This window comes from Equus quagga, chromosome 4 (assembly GCF_021613505.1).
Source record: "Equus quagga isolate Etosha38 chromosome 4, UCLA_HA_Equagga_1.0, whole genome shotgun sequence".
Classification (NCBI taxonomy): domain Eukaryota; kingdom Metazoa; phylum Chordata; class Mammalia; order Perissodactyla; family Equidae; genus Equus; species Equus quagga.
In genome coordinates, this window is record NC_060270.1 from 81,862,624 (window position 1) to 81,886,201 (window position 23,578).

Here is a 23,578-nt window from a genome sequence, read left to right on the forward strand (position 1 = left end):
CTAAATTCAGGAAAATGATATTATGAAAATGTACATCCTTTCCAGGTCTGTTTCCCCACCAGCAAAATGGGCATCTCATCGTTCCTAGCTCATAGAGTGTTACAGAATTTCATTCAATAAATGAAATAAGGAATGTAAAGTGCTTTAGCACAAGGATTGGCCCTTAGTAAGAGCTCAATCAATGTGTGTTTGGTTATGACATGATGATGACTCTGCTACATTTCCTTAACGTTTCCCTCGTGTGTGTTCAACTTTTAAACTTGTTTCGGTAAATGAGAGCAATTAAAGATCTTAATAGGGAAATAGGGTAGGGAAAGGAAATTCACATTAGCTTAAATATATTTTATAGACAGCAGAGAATAAAACTAAATTAGGACATGAGGACTATAAACTTTAATCACAGGGAGAAAGATGTTGTGAGGATGGCATAACTTCATGTCAGACAAGTCTTCAGCTGATTCCTTCATTAAAGCAGTGGTAAGAACTATTTTGAAACAATGTTTTTGTGGCAACTTTACCTGTGAAGTTTTTAAAGATTTGCACTCAGCAAATTTAGCATCATTTAGTTTCTCTCTCCCCCACAGCAATTACAAAATTCTGGAGGGAGGACAAAATGGAGTACTTTCCAGGAATGAGAAGAAAGGAAGATAATGCTTTTGGCCATACTCGACATAATCATTTTTGTATACACACTTTCAGAAGAGGTCCCATGCTGTGGACTAAAGTTGAAATGAAATACAATAATTATCTCTGGTATTTATTTAATACCCATAAGCATATTTTACAACAATATACATTAGCGTATGCCTGCCAGATACATGATAATATGTGAGTATATCTTAAGAGAATCCTAATGTGACTGACACAAAGCAACCAAATTGTTCACAATAATTTCAGGTACAAAACGGAAAAGAAGGGGACTCTTTCTTTCTACTTAAAAATTATATATTTTAAGATAGCGTTATGATGCTGAGAGCAAATGCAAGTTAGGGTGACATATGAGATGCTTTGGACCCCAATTATCTACCCAGCTTTTCCCCACTTCTGCCCCTCCTGAGCAGAGGAAAGCTGAAGTTTTTACCTCCTGGCGAGGAGGTCAGAAAGGACCTGGGCAGAGGGCAAGGCTAGCGAGAAAGTGGCAGACAACCCTTCTCTGGAAGGAGGGAGTCGGAGGAGGCGTCCCCATGCTCCCCAATTCTCAAGTCCAGACACCTCATATCCCCCTGACACTAAGGGTGCCAAGTAATGGGGAAATGTCTGGAATTTCTGCTGCTCATTGGAAGCGCCAGCCCATTTTGGTCAAGATGATTTATCTTTATCTTTGTGGCCAATGTCGGCATTTTGTAACACTTAGGTCTCATGGGAAGACGTGTGTATGATGTCACCTTCTCTGATTTAAGGAGAGAATAGATACAAACAGCCCTGCCTGTGCTTTGAAGGGCTCCCCTGAGGAACCAGCCCACTCTGGGGAGGGTATTGCCTGCAGGGTGTGAGGGATTTCAGAGACTTTGAATGCCCTGTGCCTCCCAAACTGCCAGCGGCTGCCTGGTTGGCCAAAATAGCCTTGAATTCACTTGGTATGAGTTATCTACACGACTGGGTAACTGCAAGCAAAACCATGATGGACTGTGACTGAAGACAGGGACATATTTTCCAGGGCGTCACTGTATACAGAGTTTCCTCCCGCAAACCCGTCTTCCCAGGAGGACGGCCTGAGTAGCTGGAGGCGGCATGAACTCTGATCCCTTGGGTCACACACTATGGACAATGAGAGGCGGAGCTGGAGCTAGTCTGTAAGAATATTCTCCACAAGGCAGCACAGTCTTGGATCTTTCAGGTGCAAAATTCTCTTCTTCCTTGTAGTTTATTTTTGGTGAGAGGAGCACACAAATCATGTTAAATTTAGGAACACAAGTTACATTTTAATAACCTTATCTGCTTCTAGGAGAAAGGTGGACTATATATATACATTTGCAAAGATCTTCCCATAAACTGGATGCAGGCTTACGAGGTCAGCTTTAGTCCAGATCTTTTGCTGTTAAGCTTTTAATAGCTATAGCATATTCTCTGAATATAATCCACTCAAGGTAATAATTGATCAACATTATCAAAAAAGCTATGAATAATAAAACAATAGGTATTATATTTAATTATAACATGATATATATCACATAGCATATAATATATAATCATAAATTTTAAATAACATGAAAAAATGAATGTTGTAGGGCAAAATATATGTTTTATGTATACATGTATATGTATAGTGTAAATGCATATAAAAAAGAAGAAAAGGAAATAGATTAAAATTATAACAGTGCCAGTGGTTTTGTGGTGTTTAATTTCTTCCATATTCCAGTAACTTGAAATATAACTTAAATAAATTGTAAAATAACCTCTCTTGTTTAGAAACAGCGTAGAGGAGAGTAAAACCTGCAGAGTGGGTAGGATTTCATCAAAGATGACTTGTATTTCAGAGTCCAGGGATCCACTCAGAGAATGAAGAGCTCACATTAAAAGATGAAATAAGCTTGACTCTCACAGAACATGAGTTTCAGTGCCCTCTTTGCCATGGATTGAGGGTCATGGTCACAGGAAAGCAATGGTCAGCTTTGGAAGCAATATTTCAGGTAACATACCAAAGTCAACATTTCTAAGACTTTTTCCAAGCAGGTCTTTTTTTTTTTTTTTTTTGGTCAAAATAGAACGAAATCTAGCCTCCGAATAGAAATATTCCATAAAAAACACGATGTTGCTTAAGTTAAAATTTAAGGTTAGCTGCTGTTGCAGCTGGAGTGAAGAGATAGTGAAAGGATTTTGCCTTTGGGCCTGCCCCGCCCTTCCGCAGAGCGTGGAGCACGATCTTAACCTCATTGCTGTCAGGCTGTTACCAAATCAGTGGGATCTTTGGCCACGAGAGGGCGCCCTGGCCCAGAGAGACAAAATCTCGAAATGCCAAATAAGGGCACTGGAGAGGTAAAATACAATCTCGACCTAAATTGCTCTGCTTTCTGCCGTTTCAGCATTCCATGGAGAGCATATTAGACGTAACTCCGGGGATGTTAAATGCCCACGTGTCCAAAAAAAAAAAACGTTACAAGCTTTAAGCCAGCGGCTTGGAGCAGCCTCAAACACCAGTGCAGATGTTGCCTCCTCGGAAGCTGGCTGCCTCACACCTGAAGGCCCCTCTGAGCAAGCTTCAGTCTAGTGGCCACAAATCCCTCCTAATGGGATCCAAGTGAGAGAGGCGCTGCAAAATGTAAGACGCACTCCGCAAGAACGCTGCAGGTAAAGGTCAGATGCGTAAGAAACATTTGCCCAGCCGGGGCAAAGCTGATGCTAATTTGCCTCAGGAACTTAATAAATGGCAACCGTGTGCTGATGTTGGCTACGTATATCAGAGACGTCGTATATTACGACACTTAATACGAGGTCTGCCGGGAAGAATGGGAAAGTGGGGGTGGGTGGATGTTGGGCACAGTTTAGGGCCATGGTTATAAAAGCCTAAGTGTAGGATTTGCTATGGAACATTCTGTTAGCAAAAAAGACACCTATTTCTCAGTTATGATTTTAGTGATTTTGTCTTTTTTTTTTGAGCTGCAAATTCCTCAGCTGTGTAATTTTGAGAAAAATCAATTAACCCCTTAGAATCTCAGTTTTATCACAAATATTTAATCTTCACTCCCAAGACTGCGTCTCAGGGGAACACCTAAATCTTGGGCACAGAGCATTTGACAGTTGTTTTTTCCTTTCCTGCACACTTCCCACTTCAAAGAGAGAATTTATGTAGGCTTCGTCCTCATAGCTCCCTGGTTTGAAATCTACCTGCCTTCGAGTAAATTGCTAGTTCTTTCTGCCCCTATCTGATTTCTTTTAATTATTTTCAACTTAATCTATTTCTTCAAATTACCTTCCATACACTAAATCTTTCTAATAAGCCCTGTGAATGTTCTGTACCGTTGTAAGAAAAAAATAAAATGATGTTTGTCCTTAACAGAGGATTGCCATACCTGTCTAGCATTAAAAAGAAAAAGTGTGACACTTTAAAAATAATAAGCATTCCTTCCCCACCTATACCTACAGACCTGTTACGGTGAGGCCCCCACTACTGCTTCTGTTGCATTTGTCTGTGGAAGTTTCTGGGGGAACCACAAACAGGGTCTCCAGCAGGACCAACCGCTGCTGCTCTGTTTCGCTGACCTGAAGGGCTGGTTCCTGCCACTCCCACCCCACGATCCAGCTGCCTCCTGCTTGCAGCTGCCACTGATCTGAGAATGACCTCTGCCAGGCACCTCTCTCACATACCATGACAGCCAGCTTCCAGGACATGCTGAGTCTTATCATGAAGGATTCTTGGTCCTCCTGGTCCTCAGTGTTCCAGAGTAACCCTGTCTTATCTGAACACTCATGTGTTGAAGCCACAGTAAGTTTCATACACAAATGGGAAGGAGTGTGTTACGTTGTAAGTTTCATACACAAGCGAGAAGGAGTGTGTTATGTTGTGTAGTGGACCCTGTTCATGCTCTCCCCCGATCCCTGCCAATCCACATTACCAGGTGTATCTATGCATCCTTTAGTTTCTGTGATTTGTTCCAAATGCCCTGCACCTGTGGCCTTCTGCAGACAGCTGGCTGTGAGTCAGTTCAACTCCACACAGGGAGAGCCACACATGACTCAGTTGCTTAGGTCTGTCTGGGGCTGCCCGTGACCAATGACTGACTATACAAGAATCCGAAAGCCTGGCTCCCTCATCTCAAAGTCAGGCAAATTCTCACCTAATCTATGGTCTAGAGCTCCCCAAGAGATCAGGCTAAGACTGCGGAGTTGTCTAAAATTGTGCCCATCTCTGTCCTGTATTCCCTTCTCTTTCACTTGCTTCCTCTAGCCCTTAATAAATCCCTTGCTCGTGAAGCTGTATTTCAGGGTCTGCTTCTGGAAAGCCTACATAAGATATTTGGTACCAAGAGTACAGTGATGGTTTTCGAAGCCAGACTCTATGGATGGGGTTCTAGAGTTATGTCACCAGCCAAATGGCAGTAAGGATCCTATCACAGGTGATATGTGGAGCCCCTGGCATTGTAATTGCTAAGCTTTCATGCGTGGTGAATTAGGATGATGTTGTGGGTTAAATTGTGTCCCCCAAAGAGACATTGAAGTCCTGACCCCAGTACCTGTGAATGTGGCCTTATTTGGAAATAGGATCTTTATGAAGATCAAGCTAAGATGAGGTTATTAGGGTTGGTTCTAATCCACTATAATTTGTGTCCTTATAAGAAGGGGAAATTTGGACACAGAGACAGACACATACACATAACACACAGGGGGAAGATAATGTGAAGACACAGGGAGAACGCCATCTACAGGCCAACAAATGCCTGAAGCTACAGGAGAGGATGGAACAGATTCTCCCTCACAGCCCTCAGGAACAGCCCCCTTACTTGAAGATTGTAACCAAGTGTTTAAAAGTCAGCATAGAAGCCTAACAAGAGATTTGTTTTACAGCTTATATCCTTGATTAGACCTTCAGCAAACAAGTTTATCAGACCTTACAGTTCCATCTGTGAGAGAAAGAAAGGAGTGATTCGACTTCTCCGTGCCCAAGATTTGTGACCAGAGGCAGGCTACTTAATGGATTTGAGCTGTGATTTTCTTATCTGACAAAAAGTGGTTAATGACACTTCCCTTAATGTATGCAATGCAAAACTACTTCACAAAGAGGCTGCTTGACAATTATAATCCATTAGATCCTTTCTAGCTCCAAATGTCCCTGATTCTAATAATGGATAAGAGGTCTACCTCCCAGTAAAGAGCCTGCTGAAAGGTAGCCGGGCAAGGAATATGGAGGGAAGGGTTCTCTTTTCTCCTTTTTCTTTTCATCCATTGAGAAGGAGATGAAGTCAACAGCTGTTGAAACAAACAAGCTCACTTAGGGAGTTGAATAATATCAAACTATTGCTCAAATGAAAAGAGCAGCTGGCTTCTTACCAAGCGTCATTGTCAGACACACCCTCACATTTGGGATCATTAGAAATTTACATGGGGTGAATAGCAATGGAAAACTATATTTACTTTTCCGTAAATCATCAGAAAAATGCTAGCGTGCTCTCAGTGAGATATGAGAAAAAAGGAAAACACACACACAAGCAGATGTGTATTTTTCATGTGAATGTGAGGGAAACTGCTGGAAGTAAATTTAAGCTTTCCTGAGACAAAGAAGTGGCAGGCATTCAAAGAAAGATAGATGCTTGGAGGAAAATGGGGAAATGTAGCAGAGAGAAATGGGATCAATTTAAAGGCATAAATTAGTTCAAATGTCTTAGATAGAACTAATTATTCCCAGGCATGTGAAGAAGTACCATCTCAGGATGTTAGCATTTCAGACCCAGGAGGATCTAAGCACACATCTCCAAATTTTACTAAGTTTACTTCTGTTTGATTGTAAATATTCAGTACAGAATATTTGTAAAATGCAAATAATAGGAAAAAATCCATTATTTCATAATCTAGTAAAAATTAACTCATAGTACAGTGTAATGCCTTTTAGGATATTTCCTAAATATTTTAATATAGAGGATATCAAGTTGCATGTAAAGTTTTAAATCCTGCCTTTGTTATTTGATAATATCTCATATTTTTCAATGTCATTCAAAAACACTTCATAAACTTTTTTTTTTTTTTTTTGGTGAGGAAGATTGGCCCTGAGCTAACATTGGTACCCATCTTCCTCTAAATTGTATGTAGAATGCCACCACAGCATGACTTGATGAGTGGTGTGTTGGTCTGTGCCCAGGATCTGAATCTGTGAACCCCAGGCCGCTGAACAGGAGTGTGTGAACTTAACCATGACACCACTGGGTGGCCAGCCCCTAAACTTTTTTAATGATTGTACAATATTTCCCTGTTTGAATGTTCACAATTATTAACAATTTCCTAGTAATGGAAATTTTACTTTATTTTTAAATGTCTTAAGTATAAAGTTATGAGGTAATCAAAATTTAATTTACTTTTTATATTTTTATTTTATTTTTATTGTTTTGAGGAAGATTAGCCCTGAGCTGACATTGGCTGCCAATCCTCCTCTTGTTGCTGAGGAAGATTGGCCCTGAGCCAACATCCATGCCCATCTTCCTCTACTTCATTTGTGGGACACCTGCCATAGCATGGCTTGATAAGTGGTGCCTAGGACCAAGCCTGGGATCCAAACTGGTGAACCCCAGGCTGCCGAAGCAGAGCGCACAAACCCAACTGCTATGCCACTGGGCCAGCCCTTTATTTATTTTTTTTTAAAGATTGGCACCTTAGCTAACTAACATTTGTTGCCAATCTTCTTTTTCCTTCTTCTTCTTCTCCCCAAAGCCCCTGAGTACATAGTTGTATATTTTAGTTGTAGGTCCTTCTGGTTGTGCCATGTGGGATGCTGCCTCAGCATGGCCTGATGAGTGGTGCCGTGTCCATGCCCAGGATCCAAACCAGCAAAACCCTGTGCTGCTGAAACTGAGCGTGCGAACTTAACCACTCGGCCCTGGGGCTGGCCCCTAACTTTCTACATTATAAAATTAATGCATGTTATTGTAGAAAATTTGCAGAATAAACAAAATTTTAGCAAATTCAAAACAAATCTATCTCTATTTATTTCCTTCCTAAGGTAATCACTTATAACATTTTAGTTATTTTTTCCAAATCTATCTTTCCTATGCTCCGTTGCTTCTGTTCTCCCGGATACAAGTGTATCTTAAATTCAATAAATTCCTATAATTATATTTCAGGTTCTGTGGAAAACCTGTAAAGGAGACAATTTCTGGTGTTGCATTACAAATTTACATATATAACAGATTTCTGGTGTTCATTCCAAATTTAGATATAAAACAGGTTGCCAACTTCCTTCACCGTTAGGCTGGTCTCACATTACTACTCAGTGTGCAGCCCTCATTTCTTGGACCTCAGTAACCTCTGAGTAGAAATGGGATCATTGTAATAAATCCGCTTTTATCGATTTAGGTTCCCAGTCTTTGCCAGTCATGTCCTCCTCTAATCTTACCCACATATTTCTGAGGGATCCCCACAGAGTATCGGGCTGTTGTTGGTTTAAGATTAATGTGCAGTCTCTGTCATGAAGGGCTCTGCTCATATTCTGGTCACAAAAGTTGTTCTCTTATTCTATTGTAAAGCTCTTTGTTTATAAGTTGTCTCAGTTCACATTCTCCTCAAGAATGTCTCAAGATGAGGGATCAGGTGGAAGTGCTTTATTAAGAAAGTGGTGTCAGAAGAAAATATGGAAGGAGTGGGGGAGGCAGGGTAGGGAAGAGAAGACAAGTAAGGTTGTGATTATGGACAAAGTCCAGTTTCAGCCCATCCAACTGGAGGCCGGGGGCCGGACTTTCACAGCCTTGATCCTGGATGCCGGTCAGTGCCGAGCTGCTGCTCGGAGGGTCATAATATCCCTAGAAGAACCCCAACCCCCCACCCCCAGTTCTCTGCAGAGGTCTCCAAGGAGAGTCTCAGCTGCAGGCCTTCAGGGACAAAGCACAGAGCAGCTGTCAGAGGGTCCACAGAAAGGGCAAAGGATCCAGGACAGCGACTGGACCATCAACAGTGTTCACTGTTGCTGTGGACTGAACATCTGTGGTCCCCCCAAACTCCTATGTTGAGGCCTCATCCCCAGTGTGATGGTATTAGGAGGTGGGGCCTTGGGGGAGGGAATTTGGTCATGAGGGTGGAGCTCTCATGAATGGGATTAGTGCTCTTGTAAGAAGAGACGGGAGAGAGATCTCTCTCTCCATCATATGAGAATACAGCAAGATAGTCATCCATGAACCAGGAAGCAGGCCCTCACCACACACTGAATCCGCCAGCACCCTCATCTTGGACTTCCAGCCTCCAGAATTGTGAGAAATAAACTCCTGTTGTTTAAGCCCCCCAGGCTGCATTATCTTCATACAGCAGTTTGAACTGTTTAAGACAACTATACGTGTCAAAGTCCTCAATAAACTGTAGATCTGGGCACCGTGACTTTCTCTCTTGCATATCTAGCAGAGGACTCCATTATTAATGGTAATGTATGTTGAATTTAATCCTATTAGAAGCTTTCATAAAATCAATTTATTCTTAACCATTTGACAGTCAAACTAGTTTTGATTTGAAATCCAAAACAGTTCAATATGTCTAAAATCGGGTCTTTTTGTAGATCACTTTAGACATAGAGAAAGTATAGTGTTAGAAATTATAAAACACATAGTTATCACCGAGGTTAATGCATGAAATCTAATGTTATAAAGGCAATAGTCAGTGTTAAATTTCGTTGAAAAAATGACTTCTTAGAAAAGTTAGTTGTCAGCCAGCTGAACAATGAAAGTAATTCTACAAATTGTTGGGATTGGGAATGACAGTGAGCTAGCAATCCTCTCCTTCACATTCTAACACGTTGAAAACAAACGTGAATCTCCATGTGATGATTTGGAGTATTTATAGCATCAACAGAGGTCTAAAAATTCCCGTAGGATAGGCTTCTCTGCTACAGCTTAATTGCAAACACTTCTGGAAACTGAGGTCAACATGGAACATGAGAATGAAGAGGGGTGATCATAGGAGGCAGAGTTGACATGACTTACCCATCAAAATTCAGGCAGAAGAGCTATGGAATATTGGAGTTTCACCCACAATTCGGGGGGAAGTATAATATGGGACCAGAAGTCTAAGGGCATGCTGTGTCTGGGTCCAGACAGAGTAAAGGGAGAGAAACTAGACTTAAAAACCTGGGAGAAGCCTATTTTCTTTTCGGGGGCCAGGTTAACTTTTCCACTGATCATGTGACCCAGTGTTTTTCAGGCATACAAACAAAAGCTTCACAAAACAGGTGACTATTCTGTGTGGAGACAGAATGTGGCTAGAATAGTTCTCTTCACATTCCTTGACCTGAAAGAGAAGCAAAAATCCACTTGTCTATAAGCTAAAGCAGAAATATTCGAAGAAAGGTAATAATAGGTTTCCACTCCCTGCCCCCATTTTTCATCTTGGTTTTTGTTGGTAGTTGACCAGGGGTGTTCAAATTCCATCAAGAAATCTAATGCCAGATCAGATATTCATTAAACCACAGAAAACATAATTTACCTGTGGCTGTTTTACTATCTGTTATAGATCATACGTTACCAAAATAAATTCAGTGCCGTACAATGGCTGTTTATATGAGGCTCCTCAATTAATCTCATGATGTCCCTTTGATATTTAGAATAACTATAAAACACTCTCCCTGATGTGGGGTATTAGTTTGTCATCAACACTGAAAAGAAGTTTTTAAAGGATCAAATTTTATGCACTGTCTTTATAATTAATGCACAAAAGATTTTAGATGCACCATGCCCATTAAGCACTATTTTTCCTAATATGTACTTTCTGTGTGCTGGCTTTTTTTCTTCCTCTCCTTAGGCAACATCAGCCAAAGAAGCCAATTAGATAAACCTATAAATTTGGGAAGAATATCTTTGTGATATTTGTTTGGACAAGATAGTTTAGGGCAGGGTGAAGTTGAATATTTACCAAAGATAGGCAAGTTGGGAGATTCATGAAATGCTGTGGAGTGTGATCTAATGATCTCTTATCTTACCATTGTAGGGAACAAGGCATACTAAATGGAACCAGCTTCCTCTTCGCTCCAGCAGGAAGGGACCTGGTTCACCTGAGCCTCTGTTCAGGTTTCAACAGAGAGCACTGATGTGGGGATTTCTCCCTCAGGGGTAGGCAAGGGATCAAAGGAGAAAGAAGAGTGTCATTGCCTAGGGATGAGCACTGACAAAAAAGTGACTTATCCAGGGACTAACTTGGCTTTCAAAGATCTGAGGGCACATCTGGGAGAATGGCCACACGGGTCTCATATAAGGTGCTGAGCTTTCTCATCCCCAAAGAGTGAAGAAGCCAAATGTGTAAGTGGAGGATTTTGTGCATTTTCAGTAAATTGAGTGTTTGGACAACAAAGAGGCAAGAAGCTTCACCCAGCTGCCTTGGCAGGGGCCGGACAGAGGAGGCCAACAGGGATAAAGCCCCTTTTTTTACACCATCTGTATTTTTCCAATAATCAGATGGGTCCCAATGAGGTGAAAAAGAAAAGTAGGGCCAGCAGTGAGAGAGAGGGACATCAGGCAGAACAATCAAAAAACATTAACCAGTAAAGCCAAATTGCTAGAGAAAAAGAAGAAAACCCAGAAAAAAAAGAAAATACATAAGGAAACTCAAGTGCAACACCAAAAAAATAATAAAAAGAGAATATGGAACTCCATAGAAATATATTTGAAAACCTAGAGTAAATGAATGAATTCCTAACAAAGTGTCCATTGCCAAATTAAGAAGTAGGAAACTAGGATGGGTTAAACTGAATAGAAGAGATTCAAAAGTTTATTGAAGATATATTATTGGAAAAGGCTCCAAGAAAACTATAAAATACTTCGGAATAAATTAAACGTGAATGGCACAAGATCTATATTTATGATTCTCAACCTTGGCTTTACATTAAAATTACCTTGGAGCACTTTAAAATATCCTGATGTCCTCAAACAAAACAAATCAGAACTTGTAGGTGTGAGCTCCATACATCAGCATTTTTTAAAACTCGTAAGTAATTCCAATGTGGTATTGGGTTCAAGAGTCACTGGTCTACATGAAGAAAATTATGAAATTATATTAAAAGGTATATATCTGAAAGAAACACACAATCTGTGATGAGAAAACTTCATTTCATGTCACTGTTCATTCTCCTTAATTAAGTTTAATGAAATTCCAATCAGAAACTCAACAACTCTTTTTTTCTTTTTTCCTGAGGAAGATAGGTCCTGAGCTAACATCTGTTGCTAATCTTCCTCTTTTTGCTTAAGGAAGATTGTTGCTGAGCTAAAATCTGTGCCAATATTTTTCTATTTCATGTGGGATGCCACCACAGCATGGCTTGATAAACAGTGCTAGGTCCACACCCAGGATCTAAACCCACAAACCCTGAGCGACCAAAGCGGAGCACGTGAACTTAACCACTAAGCCACCAGGTGGGCCCCTCAACAAATCTTTTTAATTGGAGAAGTTAATTTTAAAGTTTCTATAGAAGATGCTTACCATTATTAAAGAATAGCCAAGAAAAATAACATGATGATTTACCAGTTATTAGAAAATATTTTGAATAATTAATTCATCTCTGTAATTAGATGACAGGACAAATAGATCAATGGCACAGAATAGAGAATCCAGACATAGCATCCAATATACATGAGAAGTAATCAATGATCTATGTGGTAGTTCAATTATATGAGAAAATGATGGATTATTTAATAAATAATACAGATACAACTGGATATACATCTGGAAGTAAATAAAAGTGGACCTCCATCTTTTAATGCTTTCCAGTAAACTCAGAATTGTTCATTTTAAATGGACACTAAAGCTATTAATAAATTTATACATAATATATATCTAGACTTTCAAGGAGACTTCATATTAAAAATAGGGATGGGCGGGACCTTCTTAAACAGCACTGCTATTATAGCTTTCCTTCTATATTTTTCTCAAGCAATTGTCTCAGTTCTTCCCCGTCTCCTTTATCCTTCTCAGGCCCAGGAAACTGTACCTCCAACAGCATCCCATTCCATTCTAATCAGAAATTCTTACCATTTCCATCTGCTCTTCTACCAGAGACTTTGGGCACACAGAATAAGGTAAATGGAGCCTAGAGTGATCCTTCACATCTGCATGCAGCACCTCTCATGATACCCTCACCACAACCTGAAGTGTCAGGACGTGGAGGCCACTTTGAGTCTAGAATCTATTAGAAAATTCTAGTTTCATCATGACTAGAAGAAAAAATGGTTACTTTGCCTTTCATTTTTCTCGTTTATAGAAAGACTTTCTCTTTGACTTTTCAATGGAAAGAAAACTATTTGATATCTTAATCTGTTTAATTGGTGTAGAAATTAATTCTGCTAAATTACAAAATCTCTATGGTAAATTGGCTTCAGTATATTGGCTAACCTAGAGAACAGCCTGTGGGACATTGTATTGACCTTGATTACATAGTGCATCAGTACTGGGTCCCCAGGCATGCTTTGAGTCTAATTTTTTCTCACACCTAAACACCTATAAACATTTTAGAATAGTGTAAATATAGAGTCTCAAAATTACTTTATTAAGGATATTTTTTCTTTAACAGACACATCAGGAATTATATAATTGAGTATGTGCCACCTCTTCAAAGTATCTCATGACATTGCCATTTCTGTTACTAATAATAGGTTTGTTGCTCTTTTTCACAAAATTTTCCTTAGAACCTATCAAAGATTCTTTGAATCTCTTCAATGATCCTTTGAGACTACATGCGCAATCTGAAAATAGCCAAAAATCAAATAGAGTAAAGCTTGGGTAGTCATATAGATTAAGGTTGGAGAAAAATATAGTTGTACAGAATATAGTTGGGAAAATTCCCTGAATAATACAATGTGTGCGAGCCCCCATGTATGTATAACAAAGTAAAAAGTTCTAGTCTCTTAGGTGTCAAGTTTATTTTTAGCGTAAATCTAAATATTTAGTGTTTCCATGTGACTACATGGAAGCCCACCACTCACTTGGGATATAACTGTCATTCTAGGGGGATTACACTTGCTATCTGTGGTCACACCTTTCAAATGCTGTGCAGATAAATAAATATCTTTATTTCTCCTTTTAGACCCATATGGTCTCTTCACTGCAGCCAACCCAATCTGCTCAACAATTCTCCAAGGATCTTTCTATCTCCAACTTCAGGATATTTTTTATTTCACAAATACCCTTGGCCAAAAGACCCTGTGTCAATCCCTGTCCAGCGTTGCTTTTGAGACCTGACTCTTGATGCCCCTCCAGGTATTCTTTTCTGCATTAAGAAAATTTTTCACTTGCAGAAGCACTTGCCTAAGCAAAAAAATTAAATGTTGTGTTTCATTACAATGGGTCCCAACCAACTGAAGCTGTTAAACCACAAAGGATTTGAGTGACCCCATACCCCAGACCCTTTCTGGATCTAATTGAAGACTCATGATCAGTAAACTAGGGAACTAGTTTACAGATCTCATGCACAGACCTCAGCCATTTGTGAAAGGTGAATTTTCAGTGCTTAATTAGCATAAGCACCGTGGCCCCCCACTTTCTAGCATTTAAACCCTGAGCTTTTCCCTTTAGGCCCAAATATTCAGTGAATTTCTTCACTGGTGTGTGTTCCCTAATAAACTCAGCCCCACAGCCCATCACAATCCCTGTAGCCCACTGTCTGTATTATTCTTTGTCATCTCTAACCTCTTCCGTCTCACTATTTAATTAGGTATCTGTCTCAGAACTTCTAGAATGTATCGCAGTATATTTTACTTTTGAAATATGTTACTTGCCAATATTCCTATTTTGTCATACATATGACAAAATACATCCCTAACACATCTCCTTAAGAATCTCATTAAGGACAGATTGCTGATATCTGATTTATTTTTTCATCCCTACAGGCAATGGTCCTCAATGTGTGGTCTCCAGATAGCAATAGGAGCATCACTTTGGAATTTGTTAGAAATGCACATTCTCATGCCCAAGCTCAGATCAGCTGAATCAGAAACTCCAAGAGTGGGGCCCAGAAGTCTGTTTAAACAAACCCTCTGGGTGTTTCTGACCACATGCTCAAATTTTACAACCATTTACCTGGGGCAGTGCCCCAGGGTAGTGTCTTAATAAATGCCTGTTAGGGACTCTGCTAATCCTTCCTCTCAAGCTATAGTTAAAATTAAGGGAACCCAACAATTTTAGACAGAAAATAGGAAAAAGACACAAAGGAAGTAGTAGAAATTTTAGGCCCATAGACAGAGTGGAGTCCTCAAAAACAAACACAATTCTTTTTCTTTTCCTTTTTAAAAATTTTATTGAGGTCATAATAGTTTCTTATCTCATGTTCATTTTCCTACCTTGTCTCATTCTAGCTATGTGATCCTACATACTCTCCTGGTTGCCTTCTTCAAAGTTATGTACTGGTCCTGAGAAAAATCTTTAACTTTCTGTCTTTTATTCATATTTCAGTTTATGTCTTCCCAGAAAACCAAATATCATTGTGTAGGGGAGGAAGACGTTTCCCTACCCACTCTGGATTCTTCTGACCAGAGCATGAATTAAATTCACATGAGACAGAATAACAGGAGGAAATTAAACAAAGCTTTATAACATGTATACATGGGAGAGGCTCAGGCAAACTGAGCAACTTGCCAAAATGGCCAAAGCCACCACTTTAAATATCATCTTCAGCTAAAGACAAAGGAGGATGTTAGGGGTGGGGGGAGTCAGTTACAGGAGGTTACCAGACAAGTACGGTAAACAAGAGTAAGATTATTATGCAGATTTGAGTCCTTGCCTTCCACATTGATGAAAGTTTCTAGAGATAAGGTCATCCCCCCTCCTTCCTGGTACAGAGAGGGAAACACCTTTACAGATGGAGATTTCCTTTACAATGTAAATGTTTCTTAACAAAGGGTAAGTAAATTCTACTTTTCAGAGTTTCTTTCCTGTCTGCAGTTTTTAAAAGTAACCAGCCCCAAACAATCCTCATGCCCAACAGATATATCTTGGGGTGGCCAATTCCAGTCCACCACAATTGCAAAACTGCACAATTTCTAGGGAATTTCCTGCATCACTCACAGAGTTTTCTAGGAAAACCTGCTTCTCTTTCACCTCTTCACTAAAAATGGAGCTTTCTGATATCTCACATTTTCTGTTACAACCATAGTCTTTAGATGTCCAATGGAACAGTCCCTTAACTGATAGCTCCCTGCAGCAGCAGGAGGCACAGGTTGCTGGGGCCAAAGATGGAGTTGGAGGTAAGAAAAAGCATGGACTTGGACGCTGAAAGGTGAAGTAGGAGAGTATGCAACTTTTCTACATTTTTCCTTTATGGTAGGCCTTCCTAAATTGCAAATCATGTGGGCACCTGGTAAATGTTCATTTGATTAACTGTTTGGAGCAGTGGCTTTTCACCTTCACTAGGATTTCAGAATCATCTAGAAGATTTTTTTTTCAATCTCTGGGCATGGACTCAAGTATGAGTATTTCTTAAATTTCCCAGTTCCAATGAGCAGCAAACGTTGATAACCACTGTTTTGGATTTCTTGGTTAAAGATTGTTAACAATGAGGTATCTTTGTCTATTTCTCCTCCTACAGTCAGCTCACAAAGATCAAACCACAACTGGATCAAAGAATCACACAAAATAGGGAAAACTAGGCTATCCCTCAGTAGCTCTAAGATCAAAATAAGACACAATTATGAGGTCAGTAAGCTATGATGCTGTCTATATCCTTTTCTTACACCTGTTTTTTTCCTATCTACCCAGGTTCCCTATTCTGCCTCTGTGACTGAGTATCCACTATGGTTGAAGAAAACTATCTGGCAAACCTGTTAATATTGAACTGTCAGTGACCTAAAGGTTATTACTATTGTCTTTGATGGACAATTGCATTTTTAAAAGTTATCTGAAGGGGAAAACATCTAACTCAATGAGCTGAAATGCTAATGACTATACTTCAGGTGAGGGAGATGTCTTTAATCCAAGAGACATTCCCATCATGCTCTGTGGAACAAACGTGCTGCCTCTGGGAAAGGTAGCTTGCAGAATTCCAAACCCAGTGTCACAGGAAAAGGTATAAGAGGGTGGGTTTGGAGCTGAGAGATGATCTATTAATAATTGACACGCATAGGTGTAATACAAGAGAATATCAAGCACACTTCTTGGCACATGGTAGACATTCAACAAACGCTCTCGTTTTCATTACCTCTTTCTTCCTTCCCCTATTACCAACTCTTTAGAATCCTGAAAACATTTTTCAAATTTTCCATATTTGCAAAGAACTTAAAACAACGTCTGATTAGAGGACAAATATTGACTTTCACTAATTTCTGGAACTATAAATTGTTTCTAGGATGATATGGGAATCTCTTCAATCTTTAGAGCAACATTGATACATATCCGTTACAAATCTTGCGAATCACCTCTTCCACTCCTGAAGGCAGTAAAATTCATCGTCCTGGCTAGTTTTTGGGCATTCCTAAGCCACAAATGCCAATAGCAACTGGCAGATTCCACATATTTGTATGTATAACTTAAAGACAACTTGAAATGCAATACTAAATTTCTAAAGGAAAAATTCAAAGCTCAGTACCTTTTCACACATGTTTAATATTTTGATTATCAACTTTCTTTTGAAGAGTAACAGAAAAGAAAAGAGTTACTAAGTACAAAGGGATAAAAGAGGCCTTTCACAATTTGCCAAGATATGCATCACTTACTTAAAATCAAACAAAATGCTGATTGAAAAATAAGAACAAAGGCAAGAAGAAAACTCTTTCATGCATGTTGCCTTTGACTGCAGGCTAAAGACAGACACTATCAGGTGATTCTAGAATCATTGCAGAAACACGATTCACTGAGGTCATTTCCTCTGAAGGTAAGGTCCAACCTTGCGGTCACTTGTGGTGGGTCAACAGCTCAAGATGGGGGTGTGGCTGGCAACTTAAGTGTAAAATTAGGTTTCCAGTATAATCAATCATCTAATTGTGCATTCAAATGTATTCTGTATTTGTACATTTAATTAATTGTCTTAATTGAAAGCATTCTGTTCATAATGATTTGTTCTAATTTTCTTCCAAATCAAATTACCAAGGGAGAAATTTAGTTTTGGAATTCATTTATAGAGGAGTTTTTATATACATATTGAAAAAAGTAAAAATAATGGATTTTCAAAATGCTTCTTAAAAGGAAAAGTCTTTCAGTTCCTTTATAGGTGCAAAGGAAAATATTAAAGATGATCCAGATAAATAAATTGATAATAAATTTTATTTGAATGAGCATCTAACTTTGAAGATGGAGAGAATATTCTTTTTGTTACTGTGGCTGTGCCCAGGATCATATTGGTATAATTAGTCTTTCAGCTACAACTCAGGTTCCTGGGTCAGTGCAAAAGGACTTGTTTATTTAGAAGAGGCAATTCTCTGAGAAAGTGGCTCATTAGTCTTAGATTCCAGGCACTCATGGTCTAGTCTACAAATTAAAACAGCCATTTAAATTCCCTTTATGAAAATTGTGCCTGGTAGGGCACTTCCACATGTAATGAGGTCTTTATTTCCACATTTAGAGGTTCCAGAAAACCAGAAAAGGTGGGGTTTGTATCTTTAGATATGTTACAGTTGATAAAACCTAAGATTCAGATATTAGCAATTGGGTAAGCTCTTGCATTTTCCATGATTTTAGCTTTGAAGCCATTCATTAACTTAGTATTGGGAAAAAAATGTCAGGAAATGCAGAGAAAGAGAGAGCATTCCCAGTTATGTTTTTTCGGCATCTAATTGGAAAGCAGTCAGATTAGGCTTTTAAAATGAATGCCATATAATGTCACACAAAGTGTGTCCTACAGTATGCTCAAAGAGGTCAATCTGTGATTCACTTGGGAGTCATAGTTCTGAAATTACTGACTTGGACATGTAGTAGTTTAGCTTTAACTTAGGCATTTAATTTAGCATCCATTATAGCTTCTCTTCCGTACTGATCCTTGCCCTGAACAAGATGTTATTTCATAAACCCAATTAAACATGGTACTTACTGTGGCTTAAGTACCAAGACAGATTTAATGTACTGTCTAATTTCACAGATCAGCAATGTTTCTCTTCTTGCATCACTTGCCCATGACAGTAACATAAGTGAACAGTCTGTGCCACTGGATGGGACAGAATTAAAACAGTATAAATGTTGCTGTCCTGCAGGTAAAACAATTGGGAGTTTTTCACCCAAGGTGTCAGAGAGTTTTTCGATATATTGTGGTATTACATAGAGTTCAGTCTTTTTGAAATAAGGCAGAATAGTTTCTGGAAGGCAATGAGTCTATTTCCAACTGGTGAATTAAACTGCTTAGTCAATAAATAAACCAGTGCTATTTTCATCCATATTTGAATTGCTTTTCCAACTTTGTGTGTTTTCCCAATTAGAAAAGGCTTCTAGTTTATGTGATTAAATAGTGAGAAGTCAACAAGCACTGTTTTATTTTTGCCTCACAGTGGTCTCTGCCTATCCCACTCTCATCTCCAGCCCAGGCATACGCATCATGATGTTGATGTGAACTCTCTCAGATAACGTTGATTGCCTACCCAATAACCATAATTCCTTATTTCCTTAGTTTATAATAATCATATTTTGTGCGTGTTGCAACAAGTGCACAGAACATGGATTCTTTTCCCAATCTGCAGGGATGAACCATAATTGGTTTAGGCCATGAATTTGTGGTAGATTGTCTAATTTGTTGATAACTATTTGGTCCTTCCCCACCCTGGCCATGTTTCAGTGAGGGAAGAGAATACTTCTTTGTTTCATTGACTTGGGCTTGGCTTTATGATTCCTTTACCCGGTGGAATGTGGGTACAAGTGAGAGGGTGACTATTTTAAGCAGAGCTTTCAAGAAATATCACGTGTTTCTGCTTCTCCTCTTGCACTCCTGCCCTGAATTATGACAATCATATGTCTCAGGCAGTTTCTGTGCTTCAGAATGGGTCCAGGAATGAGGAACTGCTGCAACTAATCCACAAACTCACAAGCAAGAATAACAAGCATATGTTTCTTGACCTGTTAGTGTGTTTCTCCAGCTGCCTTCCTGGAGCAAAGGTTGACTAATATAAATGTTGATTTAATTCCCCTTTGCTTGTGATTGGTTTAAAGATGAACATTTGATCCTGTTCTAACTAAGCAGATGTATTAGGAAACATGCTGTGGGAGAGAGCTTATGGGTAGGATTTTGACATTTGATGAGAAAGAGAGATGGCAAAAAAACGAATACTTTTAAAAATTTCTTTGGCTTTATTGTTTAAAGACATAATTATTGGAGTTTTGGTAGACATCTTATAAGCGTGAAGAATTACATAGGATGAAGATCAAATATGCTAAGGATAGCAGAGCAGAATGTTAGAGAAAAGTTGGGTGCTTGGTGACATTGTTGAACTGCTGCACAAAGCCTGGTAGCTGCCATTCCTAGAGGTCTTGTTATATAGAAAGACTGAATTATTTGATTGCTTAAGCCACTGTTAGTAACTCTTTAGTCACTTTCAACCAAATCACCCAACTAATATTGTATGTTTCTGGCAACATCCCAAAAAACATGGAGCATATACGCACAGAAATTTTAAACAAAGTATCATGCTATATAAATTGTACTATTTTTCATTTAAAAGTTCAAAATTCCTATGCATTATAGCACCTATATACTGTAGGACCAATACCAGTCTCATTTAAAAAAAAATAGCTGCCTAGTATTCTATGCATGAGTGTATTTTGTCCTTGTATTGAACTAAATTTAGACTTACAGAAAAGTTGTGGAAATTTCTGTATACCCCTGAGTTTCCATATACCCCACAATGAGCATTCCTGAATGCTTTTATCTTCTATAACCATAGTACAATCATCAAAACTAGGAAGCTAGCATTGGTATAATACTATTAACTAAGCTTCAGACCTTATTCAAATTTCATCTGTTTTTCCACAAACATTCTTTTTCTGTCCCAAGATTCTACGGAGGATCCTGCCTTGCCATTGGAATTGCCATCCCAATCCCCATTTAGTTGTCATGTTCCCTTAGCCTCATGTAATCTAAGACAGTTTCTTTCTTTCTTTGTCTTTTAGAACCTTACTACCTTTGAAGAGTACTGGTTGGTTATTTTGTAGGATGTCCCTCAATTGGGTTTGTCTGATGTTTCCTAATGATTAGATTGGGGATGTTCATTTGGGGCAAAAATAATCAGAAGTGCTGTTCCTTTCTCAGCACATCATAGCAGGGATTATGTGATAGTGATGGTATGTCTTGTGATTGATGGTGTTTATCTTGATCACCTGGCTCAGGTTGTGTTTGTTAGATTTCTCTATTGTAAAAAATACTATCTTTCCCATTGTAGCTAATGAATATCTTTGAGGAGATCATTTGAGAAATGAAGATGCCCCATTTACCCCCAATTTTTGCCCACTAATTGGAGCATCTGTTGGGGGATCTTGTCGCTAATGACTATTATCGTGGGGATTGCCTAATGGTGATTACCCATCTTCCTCTGTCATCTACATTAATTATTTAGAATTTTTTTCAAGCAGACTTGTCTTCCCTCCTCCATTTATTTACTTATCCAATTATTTATATGGTTATAGACTCATGGACATTTATTCTATTCTATGGAACAAAATCCAGTAACATCGTTATTTATTTTATTGCTCAAATTGTTTGAGCTTTAACCATTAAGAGCACCTTCAAGACAGCTGCTGTGTCTTCCAACAAACACTTATCTTTTTCTTTTACTTTTTATTTCTTTTTAGCACTTTTTTTTATTTTCTGGGACCACAAGATATTCCAGGCTCATCTTGCGTTTTCCCTACCCTAGTCCAACAATTACCATTTTTCAAATGTGCACTGGATCCTTTTATTGAAAAATGGTGTTGAGATACCAAAGTCTAGGTGCTAGATGTTCTACTGGAGTGTCATTGCTTTTAGGACCTCCCACTGGACAAAACTAAGGAACATAATACGTATATACTTACCAGTGCATACCATAAGGATAAAATGATGAAACTTTCTTTGAGGAGGGAGCTGGCACTCTCCCCACACTCCCTTCCTTAGAGTGTCTCCTTGGAATCTTAACAGGCTCAATCTTTTGATTTTACAATGCAAGTTTGGGGACCTTCTGATCCTTGGAACTCTAAACACTCACCTCCAAAATTAACTCAGGAGACTTTCACAAGGGGTCTATCATCGAGTGTAGCCCTTTTTCTCTTGAGGAGATAAGAGAAGTTATTCTTGCTTTTGCTTTGCTAAGTAAATTATGTGATAATCCGTCTAGTTTTTTAGTCACTTCTTTTGCTACTTTGCAAGCATGTAAATTTGATAATGCTTACTTAGTAATAAACTGTTCTTTTTTCTACATTGGTTCAGACGGGTCTTTTGTTGGTAGGATTGTTTTATTTCCCCCAAAGACACACACACACACACACACACACACACACATCTGTGTTTCTGAATCTTTGCTGTAAGGAGAGGGATGACTGTGGGTCATCAAACATTGGTGAAAAGGCACTAGTGAAAAAAGAATGAAGACAAAAACAGATTTACAGATCTGGTGGCAAGAAACAAAGGAATTTTTCATTTTGGACATCAATTATCTCTGAAAAGTAGAAGATAGATCATTTGTTGAAGTTATCAATGGAATTGGGGAGAGTTAAGTTTCATGAAATTAAAATAGTTCTTTTCAATAATGGAAAATAGAGTGGGTTAAAAAACAACATACGCACAGTTGCTGAGCAGTTGTTTGGATGAGTTCACGTTGCTAAATGTAGCTGTAATCTATCATTGCATAAAAAATCTCTCCAACTGCTCTGATGCTTGCCAGCTCTCTGCTATATACCTTGGCCAGTGGTTCAGTACCCAGCTGCATGTTAAATTCACATGGGTATCTTTTAAGAAATAAAACTTGACCTCACCCCCAGAGATTCTGTTGTAATTGTTCTGGAGTATAACGTCAATACCCAGATTTTGAAAGCTCCCTAAGTGATTCTAAGCACTAAAGGTTGAGAACCACAGACCCTGATGCCTTACTCATCCTCTTCATTGTTTTCCATGAAAAGCTACCCACACAAGGCATTTGTGAGTATAGAAGAGTTTACTGAAAGTTGGAAATTGGGAGTTGAATAGGCAAGCAAATTTAGTCAAATCAAACTTAATTCCAAGTTTTAAGAATTTCCTGTGGCCACCTCAAGAGCTGGAAACAGTCACCGGAACTTCAGCCTACATTATCTTCAACCTCAAGCCGTTTCACTAACTCCACTTCCTCCCCTGACCGCAAACTCTTCCTTTTACCTGCTTCTTCCTAGTCTGCCTGACTCTGGGAACTAAAGCTTCTCATTCTGTTATGCATTGAGATTCAGTCCCCACTAACAATCCAGTGTCTTCCATTTTCCTCCAGTATGGATCACAACTATTCGTCACCTTTGAGAGTTTTTGAGAGGCAACGTTGTTGCATATTATCTGGTTTGCAGAATCAGGACAAAAGGTTGATCTGACTCCAAAGCTTCCAGGGCCCAGGAGCTTCTGAGGACTACATGGCGGATACGGAAGAGCAGATGAAGACAAGACATTTATTCTTTTTTCATTCACTCAATAGATAATAACAGTCTGCAGTATGTTAGGCCAATGAAGAAAAAAGACAAATAGTTTCAGTACAGTGTAATCAGTACAATGGATTAAGGTATGTAGGAAGTATACAGTAGAAAAGCATAAACAAACTAGAGAATGAGAGGAGAAAGGAATTAAGGGAGCACTGCAGGCAGTAAAGAACCCAGGGTTCCAAGCTGGCTTCCTGAGCCCAGATTTATAGAATTAGAGCACCGCAAGGGATGTTAGCGATGGTCTAGTGTAATCATCCCCTTTTACAGATTAGGAAATAGAAGTCTAGCAGTCTAGGAATTGAACCGAGTTGTAGAAGGTCTCCTAGCAAGTCAGTGGCAGTGCCAGGATTAAATTAGATCTGGTCCATTGACT

The 23,578-nt window shown here is 39.0% G+C and overlaps 1 long non-coding RNA gene across 1 annotated transcript; it reads left to right on the plus strand.

Annotated features, from left to right (window-relative positions):
• Nucleotides 1–1,681: 1,681 nt before the first annotated feature.
• LOC124238530 (uncharacterized) lies at nucleotides 1,682–3,090 on the plus strand. The gene is made up of 3 exons (XR_006888322.1): nucleotides 1,682–1,837; nucleotides 2,478–2,630; nucleotides 3,024–3,090. It is a non-coding gene; the product is annotated as an uncharacterized LOC124238530 (long non-coding RNA).
• Nucleotides 3,091–23,578: the final 20,488 nt, after the last annotated feature.